General features: G+C 35.8%; 1 long non-coding RNA gene across 1 annotated transcript in view; it reads left to right on the top strand.

The window, feature by feature from the left end:
• The first annotated feature begins 615 nt into the window (after positions 1-615).
• LOC103603294 overlaps positions 616-5914 on the top strand; it is a 5765-nt gene continuing 466 nt past the window's right edge. Inside the window, exons 1-4 of the long non-coding RNA XR_551599.1 lie at positions 616-779; positions 2013-2159; positions 4407-4584; positions 5260-5397. This is a non-coding gene — a long non-coding RNA (uncharacterized LOC103603294). The remainder of the gene's footprint in view (positions 780-2012; positions 2160-4406; positions 4585-5259; positions 5398-5914) is intronic.

The following is a 5914-nucleotide window of genomic DNA, read 5'->3' as shown; positions in this document are numbered from 1 at the left end:
TCTCCTTCCAGACCATCTCCTCTCCTCATAGCCTTTCTAAACCAAGCAGGTAGGGGTCAGAAGTGATTTCTGTGCTCTCATGGCATTTCTTTTGTCTCATTCTTCTTTGCCTTTTGTCGTGATAAAGGGTGTATGTTTCTTATGTACAGTAGTTGTCAGAAAGTGTTGGCTGCATTGAAGTATGAGGCACAATACATGGTTTTTACATGTAGGTCTTATCTCTGATTAGACAGTAGGCCCCACGGGGGGCAAGCATCATGTCTTTTCACGTAGAGTCTATTTGTTGATTGACTATTCTACTGAAAACTTGAAACATTTTACTGACAATTCAGATCACTAATTATAAAATGCTACTGACCTCTAAGGTTGTTAATGTTTAGTCCCTTTATAATGTACTAAAGAGATTAAAGAGAATGGGATTATGCCTCAGTTTTGTTTATGCCTGTTGCTCAGTTTTGTTTATCCACAATTCTTAAATTATTACCATGTGACTATTAAAAAATAAGGTTTCATAGAAACTGTTAGATTGATATTACATAAAGGTTATAATCGCACATGTTAAATTTTTACTCTCAACAAATCAGGAGAAAAATATATCTGCTTTTTTTAGGTTTTGAACTCAATAGCTGTGAAGAAACTCAAGCATTAGTGCTGCAAGTTATACTCTCACTAATTCAGTACAACCAATAGTACAGGAGTTAGAAAACTTTCCTGGACTTTGCATGATTCATCAGGTGTTGATCAAATGAAAATGCATCGTTGGCTATCACATTTTGAAGGTATGACCTCACAAAATTTATTCTCACAGTTTCATATGCAGTGACACTCATCTCTTCATCAAAGTCTTTCAGTGATAGTTTTGTGTTTCAGTTATTCCTGAAGTAAATGAAGGAAACTCATTAGGGTATATTTACTCAAACTAAGGTACCCTTCCAGTTCTTTTTATCTTTAAGTGATTACATTTTTCTTTTCTTTAAAGCGTTTTAGGAAAGTAAGAAAAAAAAATAAACTCATAGAATTTTAGATCTAGATGAACCACAGATGCCTGCCACGCTGGCCCCTCATTCTGTAGATGGATGAAATTGTTTGCTTCAGCTCCCACAGTGATGGGAGAGAACCCAGTTCTCCAGATACCTAGAGAAACACCATTTCATTAGGCAATGCTGCTACAGAGTTAGTTTTTTTTTTCCTTTTTGTCTTTTTTTGTGACCGGTAATGGGGTCGCAACTCTCGGTGTCGCACCCGTACCGCGACCGGCAACAGGATCGCAACCCTCGGTGTCGTGCCCGGACCACGCTCAACCAGTGAGCGGACCAGTCTCTATATGGGATCCAAACCCTCGGCAGGAGCGCCACCGTGCTCCTAAGCGCCACACTCTACCAAGTGCGCCACCAGACCGGCCCCAGAGTTAGTTTTAAAGTCACAGATGTCCGTGTTAGTTTTTATATGATCCTACTGTCATCATATATTTAAACTTTTTTCTGGCCGTCAGCATTTGGTAACATTGTGAAAGTATTTGTCTCTGAGGATAGGGATACTAAGGCAAAAGATGGTTCCTCTACCCCTGCACCCCACACCTACCTCTTCAAACTATCAAGATCCACACATGTGTGGCATGAATCCTTACTACTTTTCTGAAAAGGTTTTAAAGGCTAACAGCAATTTAATTCATTTGAAAAAATAAAAATAGAATGTAGTTTGTTTTACTCCATGTTTGAAACTGAGTATTCACAAATATTTGAAAGGTTGGGGTTTTCTATTTATTTAAGTTGTTTTACAAAAACAAATTAAAGATACTTTGTGAAATGTTGAATTATTTACCTGTTTTCCTAAAACAAATTAAAGATATTTTACAAAAACAAATTAAAGATACTTTGTGAAATGTTGAATTATTTACCTGTTTTCCTTTGAATTTAATGTTATGACTGCTAAGATTCAAAGCTTAATGTTTCTGTTAAACTTTTTGATTAATCATTGTTAATGCATGGTATATTAATGCTGATTTTCCATAGACCCTTGAAGTTTGCTGCAGTGAAGATATTATTCATATCGGTGAGAATGGAGAGTTTAAGTTGGATATAGAGTCCGATGCTATAATCCAAAATGTGAAACTGTTAGAGGAGCTGTTGCTTGTCTGGAAGATATGGAATAAAGCAGAGGCATGTAATGTGTACTTTTCCCTCTTTTTCTTATTGTGGTAAAGTACACATAAGATAAAATTTACTATCATAACCATTTTTTTTTTTTGTCTTTTTTGTCTTTTTCCGTGTCCGGCAACGGATCGCAACCCTCAGTGTTGCCCCCGTACCGGACCGGGGACCGGCAACGGGACTGCAACCCTCAGTGTTGCTCCCGCGCCGCGCTCAGCCAGTGAGCGGGAATTGGTCTGTATGTGGGATCCGAACCCTCGGGCGGGAGCGCCGCCACGCTTCCCAAGCGGTGCACTATCCAGTGCGCCACTGGGCCGGCCCTATCATAACCATTTTTAAGTGGCATCAAGTACATTCACAATATTGTGCAACCATCACCACCATCCATCGCCATAACAATTTTCATCTTTTAAAACCAAACCTCTGTACTCATTAAACAATAACTCCCCATTCCTCCCTTTCCACAGACGTTGGCAACCACCATTCTCTCTCTGACTGTATGATTTTGACTCGTATAGGTGGAATCATATAGGATTTGTCTTCTTGTGATTAGCATTTTTCCCTTAGCATAATGTCCTCTAGGTTCATCCCTGTTGTAGCATATGTCAGAATTTTCTTCCTTCTTGAAGCTGAGTAATATTCTGTTGTATGGATACACTGCATTTTGCTTAGCCATTCATCCATCAAGGGACACTTAGATAGCTTCCACATTTTAGCTGCTGTAAATAGAAACATGTACTTTTAAATATTCATCTAATTCTTCTGAAGAAGCAAATTAATTTACTACTTCCATGTTATGTTAATTATAAATGGAAATCTGTAGATATTTCCAATTCAAAGTTTTGAACAGCCATGAGTACTGCTGAGCTGGAAGGTCAAGATCAGAACTTGGGCTGGCTGAGAGCACTGTACTCAGGCAAGAGCATATGGGCTCATTTGGATCAGTTGGGAGCTTCTATTTCCTATAAACTCTGAAAGGGGAGCCTGTTAAGAGTCTGGGGAGTCAGGTCCAGGAGAGGGAAATGGACATACTTCTGAATGGGGGACCATGCTGGCCAGGAGGCAGAGCTGGGATTGTTGTGTGTAGGGCAAGGCCTTATCATAAGCACGGAGTAAGCAACATAGATAGATGTTAGGTCTGGGCACTGAATCTCAACACCTAGAATGGAGAAACTGGTCTTCAGAAGGACCCAACCAGGAAATAAGTGCAGGGTTGTTTCCTTTCTGCCCTATTTGTAAACATTCTTAATTGAATAGGCTCACACAGTCGTCTTAGTTATAGTGTAGACTGTCCCCCTCCCGACCTCCCGAGTGTGGCAGGGTTCTAACTGTCCCCCTCCCGAGTGTGGCAGGGTTCTAGTAGGTATTGGTGATTTTTGAAAAAACTAGATTGTCTAGAAGTAGAATATAACAACATTATCATCAAACATAATTATTTAACATGCAATTCAGAATATATATCTTTAGAGTTTTTAAAAAATGTATTATTTGCAAGTTTGGCAATAGTCTCCAAAAATTTAACATCCTCAATAACAAGTTGTGAAGCTAAAAAAAGTTTTCTTATCTGTAATTATAAAATAAATTTAGCTCAAACTTACTAGAGGAAAGAAAATTATTTTTCTATTCCTATAGAAAATTATATTACAAAATTATTGTTATATGAAGAGGCAGTCAAAAAGTGTGAAAAAGGTATTAAAAAGCAGCTTAAAAACTATTGCTATTTTTCTGTATTTTGTGGTATTTATGGTATTTGTCAATTTTTTAAACTTTGTAATTTGTTGTGATTCCTATTCTCATTTTCAATATTCACTTTTAAACCTAAAATAACCATAGAGATAGATGAGTAGATAGATAAAAATATGTGTAATATTGCAGGAAGAGAAAGCAAATCAATTCAGGGATAGCATATGTAAACAAATTAGATCAAAGGCAGTAAAATTATATAATACAGAATATGCTCAGTTACAGATTGGAAAATTAAACCTAATTAAATGAGGGACAGTTAGCTTATTTAGCAAATTTGGGGTTGTCTGATAAAAAAACATTTTTTTTTGAATTCAGAATTAATAAGACACTTTTGGATTTGAAATATTTTCTTATCTAATTAATTGTTTTTGAACCAAGTTTGATTTTTGTTGTTTTGTTGTTGGTGGTGGTGATTTGTTTACATTGGCACTATTTTTCAAACCTGTTTGAATCAAGTTTTCCTACTTAGGCTGCCTTGTCTCCCAGTTTTCATATGGCTTTTTCTTTTAGGGCATCTTAGCTCCATCTATGAAGAGAGAGGCCTTGGTGAGAATAGTATGATTAATTCCATCAAGTCCTTGGCCTTTTCATTGTTTATTACTGTCCGATAATGGCAGGAGAAATACTAAGACCTGCAACCCAACCTTCTTGTTAACTGCTTCGTTGAAAGGTCAATTAGAGTAATAAGGTGAGGTGGAGATTATCTCTCAATATTAGTTATCTACGTAAGTTCTTTTTCTGTAGTATTGTGGATGATTTAAGGTTGACTCAATATGGGAGAGCATTTTAAAGCACCTTTAAAGGATGCTAACTACTCTTTGAAGATGCAGTTTGTAATCGTGCAGAGAATTTTTTCATTTGGACTAAAAAGTAAATTAATCCAAAAGCAGGGTTTTCACATTGTTTGTGACTTTTCAATTTAGTACTGTTTGTTCTAAAATTATTTCATTAAATGCTGCATATGCCAATTAGCATTGAAATTTATACAGTTTTCATAACACTCTTTGAACATAAATTATTTGAAAATAATTATATTGGTCATATGTAGTCTTCTCTAATTTGAATAATTCTCTCAAGGTCATTCATCTTTTGAAAATACTTATATATCATTTAACATCAAAGAAAGGGTAATATACTAAAGCAGTGAATACCATATTGCATTCAATATAGGTATATAGAAATGACCTGTTGACAACAGAAAATAATAGAGGATAAATCTTATGATTTGTTTTTTTCAGACAAATTTAATCATTGACGTTAAATATATACACAGTGTTAAACTGTTATATTGTGTGTGTTCTAAAAAGCATGCAGCATGGTTTTCAGTAACTGTGTGCTAATTGGAGTGTGTTTATTTTCTCAGCAAGGTGTTTGGGAAACCCTGCTAGCGGCTTTGGAAGTCCTCATCCAAGCAGATCACCACCAGCAGGTGTTTAACATTAAGCCGTTATTGAAAGCTCAAGTGGTTCATCACTTTCTACTGACCTGTCAGGTTTTGCAGGTACTTTTCATGTTACTTTACTTCTGGATATGTTTTTTGTAGTTGTTTCTGATTAATAACTCTGTGCTATGGATATCAGATTTTCGTGGGATCTTCAATAGGATTTTTTTCCTCCTTTTCATCCTCTCTGTTCTCCTGGTTGTCTTCTTTCAAGAAATAGTTTTTCAACTCCTGCCTCTTACACCTTAATCTTTACACTGTCATCGTTCCTAACTCAGTTACAAAAGAACAACTACTACTAAATTTTTGATATGTTTATGTTGGGATATAATAATAATTTTGTGGTCTCTTGAACATCAACAATAGATGATGAATTTTAACTTGTTCCATATCCCTTAAATAACACCTTACAAATATGTATTATTTTAATAAATATGAATTTGCTGAAGGTTTATTTTATATGCTAGAATTAGCATCTTGAAAATATATCCAAAGTATTATGTTAAAAAATGGCATTAAATTTACCAGTTATATTGTGTTGTCTGTGCTGTGGCCTGGCTTCTAGTTAAATTTTTTT

The sequence above is a fragment of the Galeopterus variegatus genome, unplaced genomic scaffold (assembly GCF_000696425.1).
Source record: "Galeopterus variegatus unplaced genomic scaffold, G_variegatus-3.0.2 Scaffold4540, whole genome shotgun sequence".
In the NCBI taxonomy this organism is placed as follows: domain Eukaryota; kingdom Metazoa; phylum Chordata; class Mammalia; order Dermoptera; family Cynocephalidae; genus Galeopterus; species Galeopterus variegatus.
Note: the sequence above shows the minus strand (reverse complement) of the source record. Positions and strands in the feature narration are given on the sequence as shown.